This window comes from Ictidomys tridecemlineatus, chromosome 1 (assembly GCF_052094955.1).
Source record: "Ictidomys tridecemlineatus isolate mIctTri1 chromosome 1, mIctTri1.hap1, whole genome shotgun sequence".
Classification (NCBI taxonomy): domain Eukaryota; kingdom Metazoa; phylum Chordata; class Mammalia; order Rodentia; family Sciuridae; genus Ictidomys; species Ictidomys tridecemlineatus.
This window is the reverse complement of record NC_135477.1, coordinates 122,591,738-122,607,181: the sequence shown is the minus strand read 5'-3', so window position 1 is coordinate 122,607,181 and position 15,444 is coordinate 122,591,738. Positions and strand designations below refer to the sequence as shown.

General features: G+C 47.9%; 3 long non-coding RNA genes across 3 annotated transcripts in view; 1 reads left to right on the top strand and 2 right to left on the bottom strand.

Moving 5' to 3' along the window:
• Positions 1-961, bottom strand: part of LOC120885260 (uncharacterized) — a 253,374-nt gene extending 252,413 nt beyond the window's left edge. Inside the window, exon 1 of the long non-coding RNA XR_013437916.1 lies at positions 802-961. This is a non-coding gene — a long non-coding RNA (uncharacterized LOC120885260). The remainder of the gene's footprint in view (positions 1-801) is intronic.
• Positions 923-13,779, top strand: LOC144377200 (uncharacterized). Its single transcript, XR_013437924.1, has 2 exons — positions 923-1,300; positions 1,892-13,779. It is a non-coding gene; the product is annotated as an uncharacterized LOC144377200 (long non-coding RNA).
• The window catches only part of LOC120885836 (uncharacterized), a 29,187-nt gene continuing 25,126 nt past the window's right edge, over positions 11,384-15,444 (bottom strand). Inside the window, exon 3 of the long non-coding RNA XR_005728574.2 lies at positions 11,384-11,689. This is a non-coding gene — a long non-coding RNA (uncharacterized LOC120885836). The remainder of the gene's footprint in view (positions 11,690-15,444) is intronic.

Below are 15,444 nucleotides of genomic sequence, written 5' to 3'. Positions count from 1 at the left end.
GCAAAAACTGCCCAAACTTGACTGGGATGATCTGCAAACCCCACGCTTTTCTGAACTAAAGCCACGCCTCTCCCTCCATGGCCCTGAAAGGAGCGAGAAGGGGGTCTCAGCCTTGGGAAGCCCTCAGTGGGGAGGGGGCAGCAGACAAATGGTCCAGATAGAGATCTTTCCGAGTGCTGTTTCCCTTCCCGGTGACAGCACCTCAACAGCTTACTCAGCCTGGCTTCCTCTGAGGACAAGCAAAACTTCACACCCCCAGCCCTGCAGGCTCCGACCCCCCTCCGCCTTCCTCCGGGGGGCCTCTGGGACCATAATCTACAGACACAGACGTGTGCTCTGGGGGGTGGGGGTAGGGGTGGGGTCAAGAGGAGCCTGGGGAAGAGTTCAAGGCAGGAAGCCTCCCCTTGACCCAAGAGCACAAGTAGAGTTGAAACTGCCCTCCTCAGGTCAAAGCTGCAAAACAAAGTTAAAGGTGTAAAAACCAAGTGAGAAGGTCACACAGCTCTGGAACCCAGGGGAGGGTTCGGCCATTGTAACAGCAGCTGCCCTCCGTTAGGAGGAGAGAGTGGCAAGAGTCTATGTGCATCCCCCCCCCCCCCCCCCCCCCCCCCCCCCCCCCCGGCGGTGGGCTCTCCCTTTCATAAACACGCATTTTTACTCGTTTTAAACAAGCCAAAGTCTCCACTTTCTCTCCCAACCTGCTTTTCCTACAGCTTTTCCTGTCTCCCTGAAGATTTCATTTTCTCAGAAGCTCAGGCCAAAAATCTTGGGCTCATTCCTTGGATTCTCGTTATTTCCTACCTTATATCGGATCCAGCAGATATTCAAATCATTCTGAAGATTTAAAGATGTACATTCAACGACATCCAGAATCTGATCTGTTCTCACCACCTCCACCAAAACAGATCCAGAATCCAGTCAGTTCTCACCTCCCCCAGCCAGCTACCCCCTCTCACCAGGTCTCCCTGCTGCCTCTAGCACCCCTACAGGCCACTCCCTGCACCCGCCAGGGGAATTCACCGGGAAGTTTACCAGCTGGGTGGCCCGGGGCAGGTAGCCTCTCCACTCCGCACTTCATCTGAATCAGAGAGAAATTAATAGCACCTTCCCTTTGTAACTCAGGAGGTTAAAAGAAGTAAGTCATGGCTTTAACGGGAGCCTGGCAGGTAGTCATTCCTTGTTTTATAGTCGTCTGTCCTTTCGCTCTCACCGCGCTGGGTGGCAAATGGCTGCTTAACAGTCATCTCTTCCTATTACATTGGTGCTACTGGAAGGCAGGACCCATCCCCGAACCAGCCAGGTAAGCATTCACTCCTCTGCTCAAATATCCTCCCCCCCAACACCTGTCTTTCTCTTTAAGACAGTTTTTAAGCAAGCACAGCAGCCAGCTGGCCCTGAAATGTAGCAAGACCCTGTCTGAAAATTAAAACAAATACATAAATAAATAAAACGACTGGGATGTAGAGCACCCCTGAGTTCATTTCCCAATTCTGGAAAACAAAAACAAAAAAGCCACTCTCTGAAGTCTTCATTGCAGGCCACGAGGAGACTCGGTAGGATCTGTCCTGACAGACACTCCTCTGCCTCCCCTTCTTATTCACTTCCTTCCTGTCCCAGTCCCTCCCTGAGCTCCTCTCATCACTCCAAGCATCTCTATCACAGGACCTTTGTGTTCTTTGCTCTTTGCCTGGATATTTGCATGGCTCCCTCCCTTCATTAGGGCCATTTAATTGTCACCTCCTCAGAAAGGCCTTATCTAACCTCTCTGTCCAAAATGTTCCCACTGTTCCCAACCCCTTAGCCTCGTGTTGGTGTTTCATTACTGCCTGCTGTTAGGTTACATCTGCACTTAGTTTTTGTTGACTTGTTTATTGTCTGTCTTGGTCGCTAGGATGTAAGTTCCATGAGGATGAGGAGTTCATCTTGACTACCACCACGTTCCCAGGGCCCAGAACAGTGCCTAGCTCATGGTAGGTGCTTACTAAAAATGTGTTGAAGGAATGAATGAATTTATCAAGTACTCATACAATTGCATAAGCCTTTTTTTTTTCCTATCAATAAGCTACATCCACAGCCCTATACATTTTTTATTTTGAGATAAGACCTCACTAAGTTGCCCAGTCTATACTTGAACTTGTAATCCTCCTGCCTTGGTCTCCTGAGAGCTGAGATTATAGATATGTGCCATCACACCTGGCCGTGTAAGGTACTTTGTATATTATATAGACTGTTGTTCAGTCCTCATAATCATATATCATCACTTCTTCTAAATATGACTCATTCTCATTTTTTTTTTTTCCTTTTTGATACCAGGGATTGAACCCAGGGGTGCTCAACCACTGAGCCACATCCCCAGCCCATTTTTGAATTTTATTTTTAGACAGGGTCTTGCTTAGTTGCTTGGGGCCTCACAAAATTGCTGAGGCTGGCTTTGAACTCGCAATCCTCCTGCCTCAGTTTCCTAAGCCACTGAGATTACAGGCATGCACCACTGCACCTGGCATGACTCCCATTTTAAAGAAACCAGGACAATCTCTGAACCTTCCATAGCAGAGGGAACGTTCCCCTCGCTCTTTGCCTGGAAACTCCTACTCCCTGCTTCCTCCTACTTGGTCTACTATACTTTCAGGTCCACTCCAACATCTTTTCCACCTTACAGCCTCTGCTGCTGGAGGCTGGTCAGGTGTCCCTCTCTCTGCCTGACTCATCCTACCATTAAGATCTGAGTGTTCAGGAGAAGTCTCTTCACCTCACCACACTTCAGGCTCTGCCTCTAAAAGGAGAGAGAAATTGTTATAATAATTCCAGCCTCCTGAGCCTAGTGTGGGGAGTAAATGAAAAAAAGAGAAGCAATGATCTTCGAAGGTGTCTGGCATGAAGTTAAGTACTGGAGTTAGGATGTGTGTGTAAGTGTTGACCACATGGTGTTGTAACTGATGACCTTGAGTTCAAGTCCCTTTAAGTCTCCTTTACTATGGTTTGAATGCTTGTGTCCCCTCCAAAATTTGTGCTGACACTTAATTCCGATGCAACAGCATTTAGAGTCTTTAGGAGGTAGTGAGGGCAGGAGGGCTCCCCTTGGGAATGGGATGAAAGACTACAAAGAGGCATCTGGCAGCACTGGGTCCTTTTTACCCGTCCTTCTACCACGTGAGATCACAGAATCTGTCTCCTCCAGAGGACGCAGTATACCATCTTGGGAGAAGAGACAGGGTCCTCACCAGACACAGAGCTGCTGGTGACTTGGTCCTGGATTTTTCAGCGTCTAGAGCTGCGAGATACTTTTCTATTATTTATCAATGACCCTCTCAGACATACTGTCACAGCAGCACAAAAGGACAAAAAACACCCCCTTACCAAGTGAACATTACAGAAGGTAGGACCATATCTAGCACCTACAAGCACATGGCACCCTGTAGTCTGACAATCACTGTTTGCTAAGTCAGCAGGAGTAGCAGTGAGGGCTTCCATTTCTGTGTGTTCTTTTTATGTGCCAGGCCAGGTGCCAAACACTTGAATGGATTTGCTCATCTAAGCCTCATGGCAAACCCAGGAGGTGCTGTTATTTTTTACCATTTTATGGACAAGGAAACTGAGTCTTTCAAAGTTGAAACAAATTGCCACCCAAAGAGTGAGTGGGGAAGCTAGTATTCAAACTAAACGGAAGGAAGGAAGGAAAGAAACAAATCAACTTGACCTTAGCCAACCCAAGGCTCAAGGGGATTAGCGCACACTTGTGTGTAAAAGGGCAGGAGAGAGCTAATAAACTTGCAAATCTCCCACCCAAATCCCTCACCTCCCTCCGGCTCCAGCCTAAATAATACAATGGCAGCTAATTGTTTCCTGGTGCCTGATGTTATCTCTCTGGCAATCAAGCACCCCTTGGGGTGGGGGTGCAGATCTCACCCATTGTTCACTTCTGGGTGAGGGGGTAGGGAAAAGAGCCCCCTGGGTTTCCTTGCATCTCCACTTCCCCTTACAACGAATTCCTGCAGAGGAATGTCCATTTCAAATCACCTGATGAATAAATCATCCAGCCCCGAGGAACGTGGCCCAGACTGCTGCAATGATTCTGTTTCAAAATCAGGAGAGAGAGAGAAAATTCCATCTCTGAACACCACACTGGGGGAAGTTTCCACTTGCCCTGAGTTTCAACCCCCTTCAGGGACTGTCAGCAACATGTGGCCCAGTGTTGCCAGCATCCAGTACACAGGGTGGCTTGGGCTTGTCCAGGGCTGGAAACAAACCCTCCCGTCTGTCTGGTCTTTGCAAGGCAGTCCCTCTAGCCTGGGAAATGGGTGCAGAGAAAAGCACAATCGGTGAACTGTTCGAAAGCCTCCGTGGGCCAACCTGGCCAAGGTAGGAAGCAGGGGGCAGGCCAGAGAACAAGGATTTCAGGGATGACCTTGAGTTCAAGTCCCTTCGGAGTCATCTGCTCAGTGGGTAACCTCAAGCCAGTCACTTGTCCTTTCTTCATTTCAGTTTCCTCATCTTTAAAAAGGGAATTATCATTCTTATTTCACATGATTGGTGCTGCGATTAAGAGTAAATGGTGCCAGGCGTGGTGGCACACACTTGTAATCCCATCAGTTCAGAAGGCTGAAGCAGGAGGATCGCAAGTTCAAAGCCAGCCTCAGAAACAGCAAGGCTTAGTGGGATGTGACTTAGTGCCCCTGAGTTCAATCCCTAGTGCCAAAAAAAAAAAAAAAAAAGTAAATGTGCTGAGATGTGGGCAGGTGCCTAGGATCCTAGCACCTCCAGAGTGGAGGCAGGAAGGAGAATCACACACTGAGGCCAGCCTCAGCAACTTTTTTTTCTTTCTTCTTGGGGCTGGTGGGGGTGGGGGATACTGGGGATTGAACTCAGGGGAACTTGACCACTGAGCCACATCCCCAGCCCTATTTTGTATTTTATTTAGAGAGAAGGTCTCACTGAGTTGCTTAGTACAGCTCCTAGCTTGTCATTTGCTTTGTTCAAAAAGCCAAGATGAAGCTGGATGCCATGTTGCTTTTGCTGAGGCTGCCTTTGAACTCGTGATCCTCCTATCTCAGCCTCCTGAGCCACTGGGATTACAGACATGCGCCACTGTGCCCTGCTAGCCTCAGCAACTTTGTAAGACCCGTCAAAATAAAAACAAAAAGGACTGGGAATGTAGCTCAGTATTGAAGTACTGCTGGGTTCAATTCCCTGTACCAAAAAGAAAAAAAGAGAGTAAATGGCAAGGGCAGAGTTCAAAGTAGTTCCATTCTCTGGAGGGAGAGCGGCAAATAGTTACACAAACAATGGAATCCCTATGTCATACAGACCTGCTCTTGAATCACTATTACCAGACCTTGCGGCTGTGACTTCCCTATTATAATTCTCCATCACATTCTTAGGAGCAGGAATTTACTTTCAAAACACTTTGAGAGTCATACCTCATTTTTGTTGTTGTTGTTGTTGTTGTTTTGGTTACTGGGGATTGAACTCAGGGGCACTTAACCACTGAGCCACATCCCCAGCCCTATTGTGTATTTTATTTAGAGACAGGGTCTCACTGAGTTGCTTAGCTCCTGGATGTTGCTGAGACTGACTTTGAACTCACAGTCCTCCTGCCTCAGCCTCCTGAGCTGCTGGGATTGCAGGCTTGTGCCACCACGATCAGCCAGAGCTCAGTTTTGAACACGTGGCCTGGATGGTGCTCCAGGCTCCTCTTCAAAGCTGAGTGCATCCAATTAATATTTATTGAGCACCAACTATATGTCAGATGCAGGAGGTGGAGGAACAAGACAGGAGCAGGACCTGCCCTCCAGAAGCTTTGCCTTCTGGTTTGGGAAACAAGACCTGTGCATGGCGGGAAAGCCAAACCTGACGTTCCCAACACCAGTTACATAGGAGAGCCCCTTGATGACAGTTTCACGAGCTCTTTATTTGGAGGTGGCATGAAGTGAATATGATGCTTGTTGAAATGAAGAAAGGAAACAGGCAGAAGAGTACCCACAATTTGCCCCCAAAATGCAGCCTGTCATGGCAGGAGCAGGAGCAGAGAGGGACCATGCCGTCCAGGGACAGGAGCTGAGATGACCAGGCCAGCACCCTCCCTGTTCAGGATCACTGAAGAACCAGGCTTCCAACACCTGCTTTTCTTGATTCCTGAGATGCTGTTCTTCAGACTGTGTCACAGGGAGCTGAACTGAATAAGGTAATTAAAGACTGGGACAGGGCTGGGAAGCTTGGGATCTTAAGGGGGTCTTGAAGGGCAAAATAGTATGTTTCGTCTTTCTTTTTTCTTTTTTTTTAGTAGTGCTAGGAGTGAACCCAGAGTCTCATGCATACTAGGCAAGTGCTGTACCACTGAGCTACACCACAGCCCTTTTTTTTGGAGACACAGTCTTGCTAAATTGCTCAGGCTGGCCTTGAGCTAGACATCCTCCTGCCTCAGCTTTCCAAGTAGCTGGGATTACAGATATGTGACATCATGTCCAGTTTCATCTTGGTTTTTTAGAGCAAGGCTAGGAGCTGTGCTTCAGAAAGGGGAACACTGACTGTCATGGGGGTGACAGTCATAGAATGTAAGATCAACTATGATCTCTGAGCCACATGCCCACTCCAGTCCTGTTGTCATTAGGCTCATGTGAGAGATGAGGATAAAGAGTATCAGAGAGATTGAGCTAACTGCCCAGGGTCACACAGCTGGCAAGAGGAATCTGAACTTGGAGCCCAGTTCCTGGACACTGCCTCACCTGTATGGGGAAGAGGCAATGAACCAGAGAGAAGGCTGCGGGAGAGGAGGAAGAGCTGCTCAGGGGAAAAGGCCTGCAGAGGAGTGCCAGAAGGCCGTGCGTGCCTTCCCAAGCTCTTATCCAGGCCAGTGTCCTCTCGGGCCCAGGACAGTCTTGGCCTGTTCTTACACCTTGCTGGCTGCTAGAATGCCGTTTTACTCCTCAAGTCCTTACAGTTCACTGAAAATGAATCCAGTCACCCAGAGTCCCCTCTGTTTTCTCTGGTTGCTGATAGTATCTTTGGCCCCAACTTTTTATTTTTTATTTCTTTTTTTTTTTTTGCACGAGTAGGGTGGTGGCAGGATTGAACTCAAGGGCACTTAAATCATTGAGCCACATCGCCAGCCCAATTTTGTCTTTTATTTAGAGACAGCGTCTCACAGAGTTGCTTAGGGCCTCACTAAGTTGCTGAGGCTGGCTTTGAACTTGCCATCCTCCTGCCTCAGCGTCTGAGCCGCTGGGATTACAGATGTGAGCCACCGCATCCGACTCCCAACCTGCACTTGAAGCCAGGATCTGAATCGGGATCTGTCACCTCTCAGCTGTGCAACCTGGGCTAGTCTCTGGGTGTCAGTTTTCTCATTTGTCATAAGGATGTCATAAAACCCACCTCCCTGGAGTTCCTGGGGTTCTGCAAGGACTGGATTTGAACGAGGAGTACGCATGTACCCTAAAAATGAATGAGCATTGTCTGTGTGGATGAGTAGTACCTCATTTAATTTTTCAGTCTTGTCCCCTAATTATGAACTCAGTTCTTTGCCTTGGATCTGCAGCTGTGGTGTAGATCCCGGTTGTGGGGTCTACACAGCCGCCACCCTGGGTGTTTCACTGGAGAAAGGAAAGCTCTGGAAAGCAGAAGCCGCAGCCATGGCCAAGTGGCCAGGCTGCCTGGCCTTCCCCACCACCCACCAGCCCCTTCCTGAGCCTGGGGTGGCCTCTGGTTTCCGAGGCAGCTGCAGCCACACAATCCCACAATTTGCCTCCTTCCCGTGTAACCCATTTCAGGATTAGGCAGCCAAGAGGTCATAAAATGCAAAGAGGAAGCGGGAGCATCCCACAATTGTAGGAACCCGGCCTCCAAGGGAAGCAACCTGTCTGTAGGTCTGTCTGCCTCTGGGGAAATAGGCCATAAATCTCTGCCTTAAGGGCTGGTGAAAGGATACAGCTATTTATAAAAAGTCTCAGGCTTTTGAACTCTTTAAAGAGGCAATAGCCTTAACTTGGGTAATTAGGGTTTAGTATCAAGACCTCAAACAAAGACCCAGCAACCAGCTAGGAAGAGTGAGGTTGGGGCTACAGGGCCAGGCCTGGCCGCTGGGTGGACAGTCCTGCTGTGAGTTCCTGGATGCCCCTATGTACTGGAGCTGGTCATTGAACGTGCATGGGTTAGCTCCTGCTTGAGGGCTGATCCTGTCCCTCCACTATGAGGAAAGGCAGGGGTGTGAGCCATGAGAAGTGTTCTTCAAGGAACATGAAATGCTAGCACTTGTTTCTTCTGCCTTGAATACTCTCCTCCCTGGACTTCCTCCTTTCCTTTCTCTTTCTCCTGGGGATTGAACCCACGGGTGATTTACCACTGAACTACATCCTCAGCCCTTTTTATTTTTTGACACAGGGTCTTGCTGATCTGCTAAAGGTCTCACTAAGTTGCTGGGGCTGGCCTTGAACCTCCATATCTCTGGGATTACAGGTATATGCCACCACACCTGGCCTTGGTTCCTTCTTCAATGTCACCTCATCCGAGGACCTTTCCCTGACTATTCTAGCACCTTGAATTACTTTATCCACTTATTTGTTTATTGATTCATTTCTGTTGCTGGACACTAAACCCAGGATCTCAAGAAGGCTGAGCTCACTCTCTACCACTGACCTACCTCCCAGGCCCCAGTTTCATTTTCTTTAAGGAACTTTCAGCCATCTGAGGGCTGGGCCATATGGCCGCACATTCCTTGCTAGACCCTGAGCTCGGTACCAGCTTGGCATACGGAATATGGATGCTCCCTAAATTTTTATTGCATTAATGAATAAATAAACACAAGAACAACACAGGAGGGCATCTCAACTGTTGAGGGTTTGCTGGGGGAAAAGACAGGAATGTGGATGACTTCACAGAATGGAGCATTTGAGCTGGGCCTGAAGTCAGTGGGCCTCCGGAGGAGGGCAGCAGGAAGGTTGGCCAGGCCTAGCTGGAGCACAACCTGTGGTTTCAGAGACCATGAGCCATGTGGTGTGACCAGAGCACAGGTGGCAGGAGACCAGGTGGGGAAGCTGGCAGTCAGGTTATGAAAGACTCTGAAAGGCTGAACTGCCATAACTTTGATTGACAAAAATTATATTCCATCAGGAGCTTGTGGGGAAGGAATGGAAGGAGGAAGAAGTGGGGCTTGCTGGTGGCACATGCCTGAAATCCCAGATACTTAGGGAGACGAGTTCAAGGCTAGCTTGGGCAACTGGCCAAGACCCTGTCTCAAAAAATAAAAGAAGGGGGCTGGGGCCCTAGGACAGTGGCAGAGTGCTTGCCTAGCACTGATTCAATCCTCAGCACCACATAAAAAATAAATTAATAAAGACATTGTGTGTCCCTCTACAACATATATATATACATATATATAATAAATAAACAAAAGAAGGTCTGGGGATGTGGCTCACTGTAAGAGCCCTTGCCTATCACATGTCGGGCCCTGAGTTCATCCCACTACAAAAAATTAACAAGAGCTAGAGCTCAGGGGATTTTTTAGAGCAGGGAGACTATTCTCTATGAGACTATAATGATCATATATATGTGGTTACATTTTTGACAAAACTCATAGAATGCCCAGCACAAAGGATGACCACTAAACCTGGTGTGGTGGCGCAGGCCTGTAATCCCAGTGGCTCAGGAGGCTGAGGCAGGAGGATCACAAGTTCAAAGCCAGCCTCAGCAACTTAGCAAAGCCCTAAGCAACTCAGTGAGACCCTGTGGCTAGATAAAATACAAAAAGGGGCTGGGGAGGTGGCTCGGTAGATAAGTGCACTGAGTTCAATCCTTGATACCAAAAAAAAAAAAAAAAAAAAGAACACTAATATTAAACTTGTATTTTAGTTAATAATAATATATCAATATTAGCTTATCAATTGTAATAAATCATATGAATACAAGGATATTAGTGATAAGGGAAACAGGAAGGGGGGAGGTGGGAACTCTGTACTTACTGCTCATCTCAATGTGAACTTAAAACTGTTCTAAAATATAATGTCTATTACTTAAAAAACAACAACAACAAAAAAAACACCTATATGTCCACCAATAGGACATTGGTTAAACAGATTGTGATAGAACTATACAGTGCATGACAGGCAGGCCCCGAACCTGTACTAATATGGAACAAGAAAGAAGCCCTGGCCCGTGTGCAGGCCATTTGGTGTCATTACGTGTGAGTTTGCGTGACTGGTTGGACTCTGGAGAGGTAAGTCAAGAAATGCCACATTGCTGCCTCTGGAGAGGGACTTTTCACTGTACCCTGTGTACTTTTTAATTTTGTAACCTAGGTTAGTGCTACCTATTCAAGAAAAGATAGTTTCAATTTTATTTAAAACGTAAGAATAACCTTTGCCCTGTAGCTCTAGCTATAAGCACAGTAGGAAAGAAAACCTCCAGTGCTCAGTTCCTGCCTTCCAGAAGTTCCTAGTCCCCAGAGCCCGGCGCCTCTGCCTAGCACTTACTGTACTTGTGATTAATTAGTTATTCTGATGTATTTCCTATTCGTTGTCTTCCTGTCAAAGCATACTCCTTGAAGGCGAGGCAGTATGTGTCATGTCTATTGCTGCATCTCGGCCTGGTGAAAAGTCCTCTTCATAAGCGTGCTGATGTCTGTGAACACCTGCCTGATTGCCTCACGGAATTATCTTGTAAGGGTTAACGTCTGCATGATTTTTCTTTCATTAAGTCATTCAACAAACACTTACCCGCATCTACTCCATGTCTGGCCCTTCACAGTTCTGTCTGGCTGTTCAGTCTTTGTTCCTCTTTCTCTCCCCTTCCCTTGGACCACCTGATGGCTGCAGGGATTCTATCTTATCTTTATATCTTCTCAGATCTTGGAACATTCCTGATATAGAGATGTTTTTGTTGTAGTAATGAATGAATTACTTCAGTCCGTGTTCTAACTAATTGAGTTAATATAAATAATCAGCACGGGTGCCAACTGATTTCCCATCGAATCCTCACAGTACGCCACTAAGAGGGGCACATGTTTGCAGATGATGAAATTGAAGCTGGAGACATTCAGTGACTCTGTCAGGGTTACACAACTAGGAAGAAGTGGAGCCCAGATGCCAGCCCAGACTGCCCTACCCTTGGGAGCCCACAGAGGGAAAAGAAATCCTGCTGGTGCTCCTCAACACATTTTGGAAAGGCCTTGAGGTCACACTATGGGAAATGGCCTCACAGGTAACCAGACCCCTCCTGGCCTAGGCAGTGGTGAAGATAGGTTTTATGCTGGAGGTGAATGGTGGGGCAGTACTCGGGATCCAACCCAGAGCTCCGTGCTTCATGTGCTCACCACTGAGGCAACCCCAAGCCCTCTATGAAGGGAGAGATTTTTTTAATATCTATTTTTTTAGTTGTAGTTGGACACGATATCTTTATTTTATTTATTTATTTTTATGTGGTGCTGAGGATCGAACCCCAGGCCTCGCACATGCTAGGCGAGTGCTCTACCGCTGAGCCACAACCCCAGCCCGAAGGGATCGATTTTTTTTAAAGGGTTCGTTTTAATGACAATGGTCACATAATGACAATAGTTCAAAATACCAGCGAAGATCACCTTCAACTGCATCATACAAGTAGGTGCCACAGGTAGTCAAAGCTGGGCTGCCATCATCTGGGGGAGGCAGTTTACCAAGGAGAGGTGGAGGGCAGGTCAGACGGTCATAGCAGCATAGAGAACCTGGAAGAATGTAAGAGAACCAGGAGTGAATGGAACTCTCCAGGCCTTGTGAAGGCCATGCCAATGCCCTTGTCACTCCACTCAAGTGGCAATACCTCCAAATACCCTACCCCAGAACTCAGTCTTGGCCTGGTTAGAGAAAGCAGGTAGACAGGGCTATGAGTCCAGGGACTGAAACCCCTCAAAGTCTGCCCAGAAGCAGGGTCACAGAGCTGCCTTAGCTTTAAACACTATAGAGAAATACAGTGAGACCTGTGGCCTTGGCGGTTAGTACCATGCAATAAATCTAAATCCCTCAGTGTCTAATCAAATGAAAGAACAGGGCCAGGTGCACGTGAATTATATTATATTATAGGTACATGCCTATATTCCCAGCAACTCAGGAGGCTGAGGCAGGAGGATCCCAAGTTCAAGGCCAGCCTCAGCAACTTTGTGAGACTCTGTTCAAAATGGACTGGGGAGCTGGGGATATAGCTCAGTTGGTAGAGTGCTTGCCTTGCATGCACAAGGCCCTGAGTTCAATCCCCAGCACCCCCTCCCCTCAAAAAAAAAAAAAAAAAAAAAAGAGGACTGGGCATGTGGCTCAGTGGTAAAATACCTTTAGATTCAATCCCCAGGAAGAAAGATAGGTTTTTTTTTGTTTTGTTTTGTTTTGTTTTTTTTAAATGCCAAGGAGCATGATACTCCTGCAAGAGCAGTAGGCAGCCTCTGAGGAGGACCAACATGTGCTTACAGGTGATCATAGGCATCTGCTACAAGCATGATTCCAACTCTGTTGCCAGGTGCTGTGGGAAGCACTTTGTATCTTTCACCCCTTGCCACCAAGCAGGATGCAACCCTATTTACAGACAAGAGGTAGGCTCTTGCCCAAGTCTCTAGGGCAAGTTCAAGCCCCTGCCGTCTCTCCCCAAGGCTCAGGCCTGGGGCCCCACACTTGACTAGAGGGCATGCTTTAGCTCACCTAATCCTTGGAGCTACCAATACCCAGTGTGACTCTCAGGGCAGGACCAGGTCAGGTAAGTTTCCTTTATCTTACCTAAAAACAGGATTAGTTTACTGATTTTTCCTTTGCCTTAGGCTCCAATGTAGGGTGTCTGGGATCTCCTTATTTAAAGTTTTGTTATTTTGTTCATCATGGGATTCTTGTATTGATGTGGACTTTCTAGACATATTTAATAGGGCTGGGGATGTGGCTCAAGCAGTTGCGCGCCATGCCTGGCGTGCGTGCGGCCCGGGTTCCATCCTCAGCACCACATACCAACAAAGATGTTGTGTCCGCCGAGAACTAAAAAATAAATATTAAAAATTCTCTCTCTCTCTCTCTCTCTCTCTCTCTCTCTCTCTCTCTCTCTCCCCTCTCTCACTCTCTCTTTAAAAAAATAAAAAATAAAAAAAATAAAAAATAAAAAATAGACATATTTAATAAGTATGTATCTCAATGACTGAGCTTTTGGGGGGTTTCCCTTTAAATTTTGTACTCATGGTAAGTGCCCTATATGCCTCTGTTGGTCCCACCCCCCGAATTATGCCCACTTTTCAGATGAGGAAACTGTCCTGGGGGATGGGTTGTGTTCCCTGTCTTGATTACAGTGCAGGTAAGTTCTAGACCAGGATGAGAACCAAGTAGTCTTAAATGCCTTGTCCTATGCTCTCTGATCCATGTGTCCTGGTCAGGTATTTTTACCTTGGCTCTTTTTTCATGCTCTTTATTTTGCAGGTCCTGGGTGTCAGACCCACCCTCTGCTCCTGTCTGGTCTCCCCCCCCCACCCCCCGTCCAGTACCCTGCCCCAACACTACTCATCCTGCCATATAGCCCCTGGACTTTCTCCTGACTGATTCTCCCAGATGTGGTTTCTCCTCGCTGCGTGGAAAAGCTCTCTGTGTGTTCCCTGTGGCATGTCCATGGCCCCCTCCTGCAGTAGGTCACCTCTGGACTTGTCCTATGCGTCTTCCCAGACAACCCTTGCTGTTGTCAAATCCCTGAGGCCAGAATCGCAGGAGGGAGCAAGTTTCATCTTTGTGTTTAAATGCCCTCCATCCCTGGCCCAGTGCTTTCTTTATAATAAACATTTAAAACAACTTTTTAAAATTCATTAACAAATTGTTTTTTGGTTGTAGTTGGACACAATGCCTTTATTTTATTTATTTTTATGTGGTGTTGAGGATCGAACCCAGCGCTTTGCACGTGCAAGGTGAGCACTTTACCGCTGAGCCCCAACCCCAGCCCTAAAATCCAACTTTAATAATAGGTGTGCAGCTGTGCCTCCAGGTTGGCTGTGTTCAAGAAGCGGCTCTAACACTCAGTAGTTGTGTGGTTCTAGACAAATTACTCACCCTGTTTCCCTTGAGCACGAATTGGAGGAATACCTGAGACTGTAACGTAGTGTCTAGGACGTTTGACTCACAGAACAGGTTCACTAAACGTTACCTGTAAGGACTAGGTCCTTAATAAAGGTAGCAATTGTAATTAGAAAAATTAATGTGCTAGTCACTTATAGGAAGGTTTGAGAGGCAGGGGACAGGTCAGATTAGCCAAATAGGCACAGAGCTGGAGTGTGACAGAGAACAGAAAGAGTTGGAAAGGATCCAGTTTGGCAGAAGCTGAGCAGACCCAAAGAAGAGGGTTGGTCAGGGTGAGCTGAGGGCAGTGTGTGTGTGTGTGTGTGTGTGTGTGTGTGTGTGTGTGTGTCCCAGATCAGTGGCTCCTGGAACCTGTTGACACCATCTCTGCTTTATGGAAACCACTGGCCAACTTATGACCAGAGTGGAACCTAAGTCACATAACCTCGTGCAACTAAGGGGAAGCTGGGAGCTGATGGATACCAAAACACAAACAGAAAGGCTCAGAGCTTCTCAGGGCGTGAGAGTCAGGGCGCTTCCTGTCCCTTCTGACAAATTTGCTTCTATCCCTCAAGGTGCTAAGTGTCTTTGCAGGGGGTGGGGGGATCCTGGGGGTAAACCAACTGGAGGGCTAGGCAGCCCTCCCCACAGGCAGGGGCATTTGGTCAAGTGGCCAGAAGGAAGGTCCATCACAAGGCCATAAAGGAGGCGAGGCTCCTGACCCACGGGCCTCTGTCCTATTATGGCAGCAGGGCCAGGCAGCGGGGGCCAGGATCAGGGTGAACAAAGGCCTGGCCTGGGCAGGGAGCCAGCGAGAGGGTTGATGATCTTGTTTTCTTCCTCCTCTCACTGTCCAATGGCCCCTCTGCCTCACTGAGCTTCAAACTCTTTCCTCTTTGCAAAAGTGGGGTTTTAACCTTGGAAGAAAAGAAACCTCCCTACTGTGGAAGACCCTGGAAATAACCCAAGTCACCTCCCCAGGGTGATGGGGTGAGTCGAGAGAGGCCAAAAGGCAGGGCCATCTCTCCGTTTGGTGCCTTAAATTCCCACCCACAACTGCCACTTGAGTTCCAGCCCTGGGTGGCGTCATTATCACCTCTTAGCGTCTTAAGTGAGTTTTAATGTTCTGGGAGTGGCCTTTTGGAGGTGGAGGAAGGGGCTCTGCAGCGGATCACCCTGGGGGTGTGGTGAGAAAGGAAGGAGGTCTTAAACTAGATGAGATTCCAGGGGTTGAAAAGACAAACGCTGCTGCCGAGTTCACAGATTCCTGAGCACATCCTGTCTCCAGGAGAGCCAGGGCGTGGGCTTCCTCAGGCCCTTTGTACCTTGGCTTCAGGGCCAAGGCGGCCCAGGCAAATCCTGAGAGTCCCTGTGCTCCCTGAGAGCCACCTGTCTCCCCTTCATAGTACCTTGG